At 43.7% G+C, this 12,056-nt stretch overlaps 1 protein-coding gene across 2 annotated transcripts in view; it reads left to right on the top strand.

The window, feature by feature from the left end:
• The window catches only part of EXOC2 (exocyst complex component 2), a 193,093-nt gene that overhangs the window by 168,497 nt on the left and 12,540 nt on the right, over window positions 1-12,056 (top strand). The gene's annotated exons all lie outside the window — the stretch shown is intronic.

The following is a 12,056-nucleotide window of genomic DNA, read 5'->3' as shown; positions in this document are numbered from 1 at the left end:
GGTATGTCAAATCCTTTTTTTAAAAAACTACAGCAAGATTTACTTTTGGACGCGTGGGCCCGTATTCAGCAAGACTACACATGCAGTAATGTTACAATGAAGTGCTTTCGGTGGGACACACACCGCTGCTCTTCTCCCCCACTGGGTACAGTGCCACTCAAGGTACACATGCAGCTTTGCAGTGAACCAACTTTTAGGCCAGTGTAGTCCCTAAGGGCGTTGAGTGCTCATGCCCACCGAAGACACGGCCAGCGACATTGAAGGCAGCTACTTCGATAGAGTTAAACGTCGGAAACAGCTCAGATGTCCATCAGCAGTAGAGTGGCTGTATACATTGTGGTACAGCCTAGTAAAACTCCAGGGAGCAGAGAGAACGTGCCCTTGTCTGTCTGCGCCACAGGGACGGTTCCCCCAGACCCAGGAGGAGACTGCTGCCTGCTTCTGCGCGCTCCCAGGTCTGGGGGCCGGTCAGTGGGGCAGGTCAGGGCCGCGGTCACCCTCCACTGCAGGTAGAGTTCAGCTGGGGTGGGGCGCTGACTGGGAAGGAGTGCAGACGGTCTGCTGGGTGCTGGAGACAAATAGCCTGTGTCTTGATCTGGATGGTGGTTACGTGCTACAAATATAAAAACTGTCAAGTTATACACCTAAGATTTATACATTTTACTATGTGCACCTTATACTTCATCTTAACAGCAAGGGGAAGCTATCTGCAAACATAAAAATCTTGGCAACAGAGTATCGTGACAGTCCAGCCAGTTACATACACACCTTTTCCAAACGCATGTCTGTGTGAGACTGTATAGTGCTAGTATTTTCAGCTGTGAAAGCCACCAAACCCAAGTATCCAAATAAAGTTAACTTAGATTCAGACCTTTAAATCGTGATTTCCATTCAGAAATACTTTTTATACTGTTAAATGTAAACCTTAAAAAAAAATCATAGTAGGTTCTGTTTCCCTTCATCGAAGTCCCCATTTTTCTCCCGAGGGAGGGTTGTGCTGCTCCACCTGCCAAGGCCAGGCACGGCCCAGGCTGTAGTGCAGGGGCCCTGGCCAGACTCTTGAGTCCCAGCCATGGTTTTTCTCCTCCCCTGCTCTGTGCTCATGGGGGCTTGTGTCATGTGGAACCTCCCAAGTACCTAAGATTCCCTGAATAATCACAGCGACCCCTTGCTGGACATGTCTCATGAGCAAGGAATACATTTGCTGTTGTCTTAACCTGCTGGCATTTTAGGGTGGTGATTTTTTTAATTTTAGCATAACCTAGCTTATTTAAACTAATGAAATAATTTTTATTTCTTTATTGCTTTCTTTTCTGATTTGTTTTTCTTATGCATGGAATACATAATGTACATATATATAAATTATATGTTTTATAAGTTTACATGTTATATAATTTCTGTATAATGTAGTAATATAATGGTAGATATCTTTATAAATTAGAAGTTGTATATCATATACTATAACCTTATATGTATTTATAGACAAAAACACATGTATCAAAAGGGCATAAAATTCTTTTACCTATTACTTGCATAATCAAAGAAGTTTGAAGACTACTCTTTTAGACTATGTCTCTTAATGGCAGGCACCATGCCTTAGTCACCTATGGGGTCCCCACCATAAGAAATCCCTTTATATAATAGATTCTCAGCATGTGTTTGAACAAGTGAACGCTTTATTGGATGAATGGTTTCCCAAGTTGGGAATTATTCTGTCTTAACCTTTTCTCTTGATAAGAAAACATCTCATACAGGTAGTACTAATGTTTTTAGGTGCCTGTAGGAGGAATGCAGGTGTTGCTTCCTGCATCTGTGTGTTGCTTTAGAAACTGTGAATGAGGGAGAACTTGGGGACACACCATTCAAGTCGTAACAGTGTGAATGGAAAGACAGAGCTGTAAGGTTGGCCCATTTTTGTGTTTTTTTAAAGCTTGTAGCATTGAAAATAAAATACCAAACATCAATTTGTTTGGCTCCTATCGAAAGCTTGATAAATTTCTTAAGACACATCATTTGGTCCATTTTTAAATTAAAATATTTTACAGCTTAACTGTTACTCATACACATCACTGCATTGTGTCCCCCCATTGGGGTAAGGCATTATTTTCTCCACTTGGTGGCTCTTAAGAGTTGGAGAACTAGAAAAGGTTCGGCTTATTGAAGGCACTAGAACCAGGCCCTCAGCACAGTCCTGTCTCCAGATTCTCTCTGTCACTCTGACCGGAGAAGTGTATGGGACATTGGAGATGGGCCAGACCAGACGGTAACAATACTGTGTAGTTCTGCATATCCTAGTATTTTGTAAATAGTTGGATTGAAAAAGTACTTTGTGCCTTCCTCTGTCTGAGGCGCATCTCGCCAGCCGAAAGCCGGCAGTGCTTCCCCTTCCCGGAGCGAGGCCCCCAGCTGAGGAAGCCGGGGCAGCTTAGTCAAGGCCACACAGCCTGTGTCCAGCTTGACTCGGTCCTGGCAAATTATGCTGGATCATTTCTAAGTACGACAGTCACAGAGGTCATTGTAATGAGTGGTGAGGGTGCTAGTAAGAATAGAGAGGTTGCTTTTACTTTTGGATAAAGAATTTGCACAAAACTAGCAGAGCCCTAAGCAACACGTTGGGTAGAGTGATAAAAGCAAGCATTGGTAGCGAAGATGGAAAAGCAGGGGACTGTTGTTTATATAAAGTCTCCAAGAGAGAAAAAATAACTTAGATTCAGGTAGTGGAATGAAGAGTTTGTTACAGAGAGTCAAAGAAACCACGTTCTGCCCGCGAAACGCACCCTCGCTGCCCCTCCTGCGCCGGCTCGCGCGGGCTCCGCCCCTCCTGCGCGGGCCCTCGGTGGACTCGGAGGCAGGCGCCCCGCGGGGAGCGCAGGTGCCGCGCGGCGCGCCCACGGCGGCCTCGGCCCGCGTACTCCTGTCGTTTTAATGACTTCTTACTGTGTAAACGAGACTTCAAACTCCAGGCTAGCTGTGGGCTTTTCACATTTACTTTCCCCTTCAGTCTTTCATTTCAAGGCCTTTTCTTTAGTTTAATGGTTGAAACGTGTAATAGTTGGATTTTATGTCTTAAATTGCACGTGGAATCATACACTGAGAATGGGGACTGCACCTTATTACTTCCTTACTGTGCTCCATGGCAGCGAGCCCAAGGACAGGGCTGCGGTGGCGGCGCCGGGGCGTGGGCAGTGCCCGGCGTCCTGGGGCGTCTGCGGCGCTGCTCGCGGCCCGCGGCGGCCAAGGGCGAGCCAGGGCCCCAGAGCCGCTTCTGCAGCCCCGCTTCTCCCAAGCACTTATTAGTCTTCATGTAATGGAAGTCATTCTTAGTTTTAAAAAACTCAAAACCTCGGTCAATACTCAGTCAAAAAGATCGATGGAGGTTTTGAAAATTGAGCAGTTACTACAGACTGGTTTATGAAATATTATATATAAATGTGATGCCTCATATTGTAAAACAAATACACTCATTTGCATATATAGAATGCATCCCATTTTCTTGTCACTCACTTTTCTAATTGAAGTTGCCCTCTAATGAAAAAGACTAAATTGAAACAAGTGAGTTTGATTTATCAGTTAATGTAATATTAATTAAAATTTTACCTTTAAGTCTGAAATTTAGTGTATCAAGTTTCAAATGAAACTGATACTCTATGCTAAATGTATAAAGTATTCTATAACAGTTTTTTAGTATAACCAGTCTGTTTTATACATCTGACTTTAACTTTGAAATGAGAGCGGTTGTCATTCCCTTGCCTGTATTTAGTCTTGAAAGGTGCCTATGAAGTGTACGAATGCTAAATAAATTCTTGTGAGTTTAATCCTTTCTTGCAAATGGAGAAAATAAACCATGAAATCATTTTACTGTTGTTTTCACTGCTTGCAGTATTTTCGGTTTTCATAGAAGGAAGTTTTCCTATTCACTTAAAAGTTAGGAGATCATATTAATTAAAGCCCCCCCCCCCAAAAAAAATCCCAGATCCTGAGAAGAAAATAGAAAACTGTAGAGGCTGAAGTGATTCATTCATATACTTCATATGAATGGTGTCCTTTCCTTGAATATTCACTTTTGACTCCCCTATATAGCAAAAGACATTGATTAACTTAGGAATAAGTGAACTAAAACATGAAAACCTAGGACTTAAAACCCTCTATTCTGCCCTGGCTGGTTTGGCTCAGCTGCTAGAGCGTAGGCCTGCGGGCTGAGGAGTCCTGGGTTCCATCCTGGCCGAGGGCACATACCTCAGTTGTAGGCTCGATCCCGGGCCAGTTGGGGCCCGTGCAGGAGGCAGCCAACAGATGTGTGTCTCACATCGATGTTTCTCTCTCTCTCTTCCCTTCCACTCTCTGAAAAAGCATGGAAAATAATATCCTCGGGTGAGGATTAAAAAGCACACAGACATACAAAAAAAATTCTATTCAAACGAAAGGTATTTTTGTTGCAGAATATTTAGACTTTTTATTTGTCTGGCACTATTGCTACAGTTTCTTGTTGCCGTGTTTTTAATAAGCAGTACCTTCAATGATGTGTCTTCAGAGTGTGATTGAATAGATAATTTACGTGAAAAAATAATACTTCAAAGTTCTTTCATGTAGTGTTTCATTTTGACCCAAAAAAAGTACATTGTGGGATATTTATAGTATTTTTCAATCTATTTATATCTGTAGACTAGGACCGATAACTGATTTAGGGCACAGGGTTAAAAACAGGAAATGTGGTTTATAATGTAAGTGGTAACTCCAGAGTTTCCAAAGTTTGATTTTTTTATACTATTGACTGAAGAGAATCATGTTTCAAAACAACATTAGGCAGCGTACCTTGAAATCGGTTCGTTTGAAGGAGTGTCTTCCAATTATGACAGGAAGTGCTTCATGGAAAAGTTTGCATTCTTGGTAAAGGTTCAGATAGTATAGCAGTTGTTTTCTGTAATTATAGTGTTCTTTCTCTCCAGCCCTTTTCAGACAGTCGTTACAGTCAGGTTAAGTATTTCTTGTGTAACTTTTAGTAAATTTCCTTTGACCTTTGTATTTAGCTTAAAATTTTTTTAGTGTTTTAATTGAAAGTTTTGTCGTCATAGTTGAAGAGGTGTATATATTATGGTTATTATTAATTATAGTAACAAGAGAGTCCAAGTTAAATAAAAAGGCATGAGTCAGGGGTATAATTTTCTGTGGCCTTTTGAACGACAGGTTAGCAGAATCCGTCATAACTCAAAACCTTGGGATGAGCAGCTCGCTCCTAGGAAGATGCCCCGAGGATGTGCCGTGAGTCCCCCGCTGCGGCCTTGCTGTGGCGCCGGAAGGGCCCCCGGCCGCCTGCCGGGGAGCAGCTGGGAGCAGACAGACACGCACCCGGACGAGCACAGCAGTGAGCAGCCGGGGAGGGCCAGGGCGCCGTCCTGTGGGGCCGGGTAGCCATTGAGAAGTCCGAGGGAGCCGTGTGTGCACTGGCCTGGCAGGATCCTGTGGGTACTGTGAATGAAGTCAGCAGGTTTCAGGGAGAGACTGTGTGGCATGATCTCATGGTTTAGGGAAAAGCATTTGTAGGAAAGACCTAGAAGAACACAAGGAACCAGGGAGAAGAGAGCAGCTCCTTGCACATTTACTTGTTACCGTGAAAGCTTACACTTCTTTCTTGTTTTACCCTTTGCAGTGAACACATAATTTTTTAAAAAAATAACCAAGAATAAAGGCTTGAGCGATCAAAAATGTCTACTATTCTTTAATGTCTGCCTAGCAGTTTGTCCAAACTATTAATTGTAAGAAGAATCAAAGTTGCCTTTGTACCCATTTCAGTTTATAAAGTATATCTCTTCAAAGACAACCTGAAGCCCCAGAGAATTAGCTGATTCTCAGCTAAGATTTAAACCCAAGGCATTGCATACCCACCTGTACGTCTGTGATAGTTTGTTGCTAGGCAGTATTTCATGAAATTGGCACATGAGAAAAACTAAAATCTTTTCAACAGACCAGGGAACCTTTTTTCATTTTTCCACAAAGAGTACTGAGGATTCTGATCAAATGGAAGCTCCCTGTGCGCCAGTGTGGGTTTTACTATTTGTGGATCACCTTGCTCCATGTGATTGCTTTCTGGTGCTGTATCGGAGGTGATGTAAGCCTCGCCCATGTGCAAGATGGTCACGTTTCCTTAAATCTGGATGTGTCCCCACTAGAATGTAGGTCTTGTGAGGACAGGGACTTTGTTTTGTGTGGGTTTGCTCTCTCAGTCACTGCTGTAGCATCTGGAGTAGAGTCAGGAAATATTGTTAGCAGTGTGCTGCTTCTAAAAGTCAGGTGCCTTCCCTATTAGATAAAAGAGGGAACTGACAAATACAGCAAGAAAAAAGACTCGTTTTCTACTGTGGTGTATGAAAACACAGCCCTTGCTGTTGAAGGTGGTGTGCGGCCAGCAGACCCACTTACAGGAAGCCCACCCTGCGAAAGGAAGCCTACAAGTTCTCACTCAGAGCAGCGACGAGCTCTGTTTTCTCCATGGGGAATTTCCACACTGGGCCACTAGATTAATTGCTAAGTGATAGTCTAGGTTGATACTGTGTGGGCGGGGACACTTTTTTGGTCAAATATCATGACACATTCTAATTTCATATTCAGAGAGTACAGGAGATACATATTCTAAATGTTCTTGTTCTCTTGCCTAAATAGCGTGGGAAGTCGTGGGGGTTCACCTAAGGGGAGTCTTTGTAAGAGCAGCACTTACTGCTACGTGATGATAGCACAGCACGTGCCTGTGATTTCAAGGAGCAGATCTGTTTGCCTTATTTCTCCTGTGCGCACTGTCCTCCTGGGCAGCGTCTTCCCCAGTTGTACCATAAAGGTGGCATTTTCAGCTGCTCCTGTTGAAGCTGAAACTAAAACCTAGATTTCCTGACACACTTACGGAGTGTGCACTGTGTTCTGATATATCTGAGCATCTGCCTTAGTATCTAGCAGGTGGTGAGCATTCATGATTATTTGGAATAAGCTGTGTTTAAATTTATAGCTAGAAAAATAAACATTTAGAAAACAAACGTGTTTAGCCTCAGCAATATTTTATTCTACAATGTTTTATACTTCCTTAATTCAAATTGCATTTTTCAAGTGAGTTCTGAAAAGTTATTTCAAAAGGACCCTGTGAGAAGGGAGAGATGCACTTTGTAGCAGAGGATGCCTCCTTTGCACATAAACTGAGCAACTTACATTTGTAGTGGATGACTCAGATGTAGAATTAATTATGTTTTTCTCTGATGTATTTGTTCACTCATGCAGTCACTTATCCATTTATTTAAGAGAGTTAAATCCTAGAAACTTACTAGTGAGCAAGGCATACATGGTCTTTGTCTTCTTTGATTTCTTAACTCATAAATATTTTTGAGCATCTGCTACAGGCCAGCCACTGTGGCAGGTACTGGGGATACAAAGATGAGGTAAGCGAGGTGATCCGTGTGCTTATAGTTGACAGTCTGACAGGGGAGAAAGGTTGTCCAGCAGCTGCACAAATGGGGAGCTGCTTCGGAGGAGGGGTGGGGCTCGGTGGGGAGCCAGCCAGGGCAGCACCACAGGGAAACAGAAGGGGGCGCCGGTGGGCGTGGCCAGCGCACTGCCTCCACATGCTGACCCCCTGCTACCCTTAGCTACTTAGCGACATTTCATTCAATACATGGTGTCTGTTTTATAAAGAGAGAATGACAAGTTAGAGCCGCTCAGAAACTTGCCCAAAGGTGACTGCTTAGTAAGTACATGGGTATTTGTGGTTAGCATCTGCTTCTGCCTTCTGTTCACATATAAATGGGGTGCTGCAAAAAGTAGGTTTACGGTTCCATGGGAAATAATGCAATAATTAATAAATAACACAAGAATAAGCTCTGTCTCGCAACTCACAACTCTAAACCTACTTGTGCCCCACGCTGTAGAATTCTAATTCCGGCCGTTGCTCAGATGTCACATAGGAGCCAGCCTTCCCAGCCTCCCTAGTATGTGGTGTTCAGCCTTTCTTTTCAAAACCAGCACAAGAGTTCCACTAAAATGCCAACTTCCAGAGATGTTTGTAAACCAGCAAAGTAAGAACATCATAACAGACAAGTCTCTGCGGTCATAGAGCGTTCCAGTAGCTCTAATCTGTGTCCAGGCTGCCTGCTGCCCTCAGTTCTCACCTGCACCCCCAGCTGTCCCCAGGTTCCCTGTGCCCCCATTTCTCACCTGTTGCTAGTTCCAGGCACCCTCGGAGGGGCTCCACCTGCAAGTTGGACATCTGCAGCTAGGTGACAAGACTTCTATACCAGGTGTTTCAGAAAGAGAAATTAGTGTATTTTTTCCATACATGCCTTTTCCCCAACTGTTTATGTCTTTATTAAAAAAGTAGCACCCGAAATACGCATACACCGCCACCTGGCAATGCCTAGCACATGGTACGTACACAATAGATATTTGAGGAATAAAGGAATAAACATGTTACATTTTTATAACAGCTTTGTTAGCAAAACATGTTGTAATCTCTACATTTTGCAAAGTAGGCAGTTGTCAAAAAAGTGAGCTTATTTTTGCCTGAGGCCTTATTAGTAGTATACAGGTAAGCCGGAGCGTGGGCCCCAAGTCTTCTGACTTTACATTGAGTGTTTTTCCTATTACCTCAATAAACTTAAAAGTCATCATTAACCTCTATTGTTAATAATATTAAAATTAGAATAAAGTGTAGTGGGAAGAGAAGGAACACATACAACCCAAATTAACTACAAAATGGTCACGATAATGGACCTGACCCCAAGCGCCATGACTGTGGTCCCTTTACACTCCTTCACTTCCTCTCCCGTCTGCCTCAGGGCCTCCGGCACTGACAACAGAGCGTATTGCTGCCCTCCTCCGACAGCTCCGGGGTCTTTCTCAGGCAGCGTCCTTCTTGGCGTCCTTGCCACCTCGGTCTTACTTTCCAAATCCGCCCCTTCCATTCAAGGAAGAGTCTGCCGAGTGTGGCCCAGCTGTCAGTGGAATCACAGGAAGACCCAACTTCACATCCCCAAAACCCAGGCCTCGTCTCTTCCAGCCCTGAGGCCTGCATTTCTGTCCTCTGGCATGATTTCCATACTTTCTTTTCCCAGTCAGACTAGAGCAACTGGCCACTCTAGCTCCTGAAAAGGAGATTGCCACCTGCTGCCAGCTGTGTTTTGGTGGCGTTCTTTGATGTCAGTGCCGCATGGAGCAAGCGAGGAAACCTCTGGCACCTGCCACTGGTACAGACAGGCCTCTTTTGGTGCAGACTTGACTGAACTGACAGTCCTCTTGCAATTGAATTGGAGCAGCATTTTAAAGAAACAGACAAGCCCAAGGGTTAATCTGCATTTAGTTTGTTAGAAGCCCATCTTCAGGACTCAGTGTGGCCCCCTGAGTAGGCTGGGAAAGGAAGGCAGGTGAGCAGGGTTTGATGCTGGCTTTTTTCTCATTAGATAGCTGGCTGTAGAACAGAGTGAAGAGAGAAAGGAATTGAAATTCTTAACTAGGAAGACCACAGAGATCTTATCTGTGTCATGTTTATAACCCTTCATACCTCACTCCCTAGACACTGTCTAGTCTTTAGGCCCTGACTTTGCCACCTCTCCCTAAATGCTATTCTTTAACCTTTGAAAACTGCACGAAATAGAAATAGCAAGTAAATGTTTCACACATTAAGTTGGAGTACAAAAATTTTTTTAAAACCCTTTCATATAGCCATCTAGCTCCAATTTCTACATACAAGTAGATAGATACATATAAACACCAGTAAATGAAGGTAAAAATAATTAAGCACTGTGAGGTCTTACTATTATTGGGTACTTACGTGTTCTAATGGAAGGACCTAGTGTCTGCCTGCCTCTGAGGTGTGCCTAGCAGTGTGGCCTGGAATTGCAACAAATTTATGTTAAAGGAATGAGAACTTTTAGTCATTCCCTTAGAAATAAACAGTTTCATCCCAGTAGGAAATACAAAAAAACTTATCTCTCTATTAACACAATGGGTAGCTTTGGAGAGAAGCAATCAGTGATTTGTTTATATGTTTTAAATGTTTCTTGTTAAGTTAGCACACCAGCTTATGCATCACTTCGGGAGGCTGTAGCCCTGTTTCACTGAGCTCGGCCTTGAGCTAGCGCTCCCTTTCCAGATGTGTTCAGTTTAGCGCTGTCCCCCTGAACCCTTCCTGACCTCCTGGGACTTGACTGGGAGCCCTGCTCTTTTCTGTTCATCCTCAGGACCACACACTTCCCCCTTCTCCTTTCCAACATCACCACTTACCCCTGGAGCAGTTTGTTATGTTGTTGGGGGACACGGGGTGGTGGTAGTTGTTTCATTTTTTTCTGTTGACAAAAATAAGGTCTCTAAGAAATCCAGACTTTTTTTCCTTTCCCGAGGTTAAGGCTCTGTGCTCCTTCCAATACGTTATCCCTGTGAAACCTATGGCCAGTGTAAGACAGGAAGCTCGGGCGTTGTTTTTTTCAAATTTCATATCAACAGAAATAGGATTCTGCTGGCTGAAAGTGTCCTGTGCTTTCATCCTCCTATTCACAGCTTTTTCTTTAGAGTTGTACTGAGTAATTTAGATTTATCTCTTTTACAGGGTGTTTTATTAGTAATGCTTAGTCTGATGGGCTCTTGCCAGGAAATGTTTTTCCTGTCAGGGTCAGAGTGGGAGTTGAGTTTATAGCATATGAGCATGTGGCACTGTCTTGCTTCATCTAAGTTTAATTCTTTGTTTTTTAGTCAGCACTCTGGCCCCACTCTTCTCTCTAACATTAAAAAAATTTTAAACTTAAAAACTGCCCTCCTATTTTCAGTCATCGTCACTAGAACATTGCTAGAACCCAGACTCCTGAGGTTTGTTCACATAGTAGCATTGATGGGACCCTGGTTTTCATGGAGGGCAGAGGCTGTTGAATTCCTTACTCGTAAGTTGCTTAGATCATCATTGGCCTAATGTGCTTGTGTTTTTAGTAACCATGCACACTTTATGTGTGTTTGCATTTTATGAGCTACACTTCCACGGGGTTGCAGTTTAAGATCCTAGACCTGGGTGCAGGGACCCAGACTGCCCTTCCCTGCCTCCCCCCATCACATTGGAGAGCTGCCCTGAGAGCAGGGAACAAGATGCGGCCTACGGGCCTGGTGAGCGTGGTCACCGGGACAGGGCACAGCCAGGCTGGACCTCGGGCCCCAGCTCTTGCAGCGAGCAGCCCAGGCAGCACCTCTGGCGTGGCTTCTCTCTCGCAGGAAGGAAGCTTTTCTGGCCTTGAGCAGTCAGTTTATTTCACTTTCACTTATAATAGTTCCCTGTATCTTCTCTCCCACCTCCCAGGTAAGACTTGTTACTTTGCAATTACCTTTTTTTCAGGAAGAATCAACTAATTTCTGTATTATATTTAATTATTCTTCATTCAGCTTTCTCTGTTTTTTCATTAGCAAAATGTAATTAATAACACCTGAACCTTCATATCCCAAAGAAATATATATGAAATTGGCTCCACAAAAGAAATTGTTGCACCTATTTATACACCATCGTGGATGACAAATCAAAAGCTAGTTATACATTTAGACTCTGGAGATGCCATGGAAACAGTTGGTTACAGTCTTCGCCTTTGTCTCCACTTTCCTCAGCAGGCACTAGCTTGATGATGCTGGGGAAGGTTCTCCTCGCACCATCCTGCTAGCACCCGGTTTCACAGTGCAGGAGGGTGTGCCCTCTTCTGCAGAGAAGGAATCTCGGGGTGCCGTTAATTTGGAAGGCATTCGGAGTCACTCCCCTCCAAGGGGAAGTCATTGTTTTGGAGGTACAATAGAGTGGTGTTTTGTTTTCACATATTTTCTTGCAAAATTAACTGCCTTCATTTTGAAGGAAGCTGTGTTGATGAACCCTGTGACTACCAGGGCCCATCACATGCATTATCTTCTTTAATCCTCACTGTAACCTACGAGATCGGCACTATTCTTACACTCATCATAGAAGAGAAAGCAGCTCAGTCCTCTTGCAGAAATTACAGTGTGTAGCTTAAGACACTGGGGTCTGGTCCAAGATCACCTGACTTCCGACTCGTCCACTAAGT

This window comes from Miniopterus schreibersii (genome assembly GCF_964146895.1).
Source record: "Miniopterus schreibersii genome assembly, chromosome: 8".
Classification (NCBI taxonomy): domain Eukaryota; kingdom Metazoa; phylum Chordata; class Mammalia; order Chiroptera; family Miniopteridae; genus Miniopterus; species Miniopterus schreibersii.
Note: the sequence above shows the minus strand (reverse complement) of the source record. Positions and strands in the feature narration are given on the sequence as shown.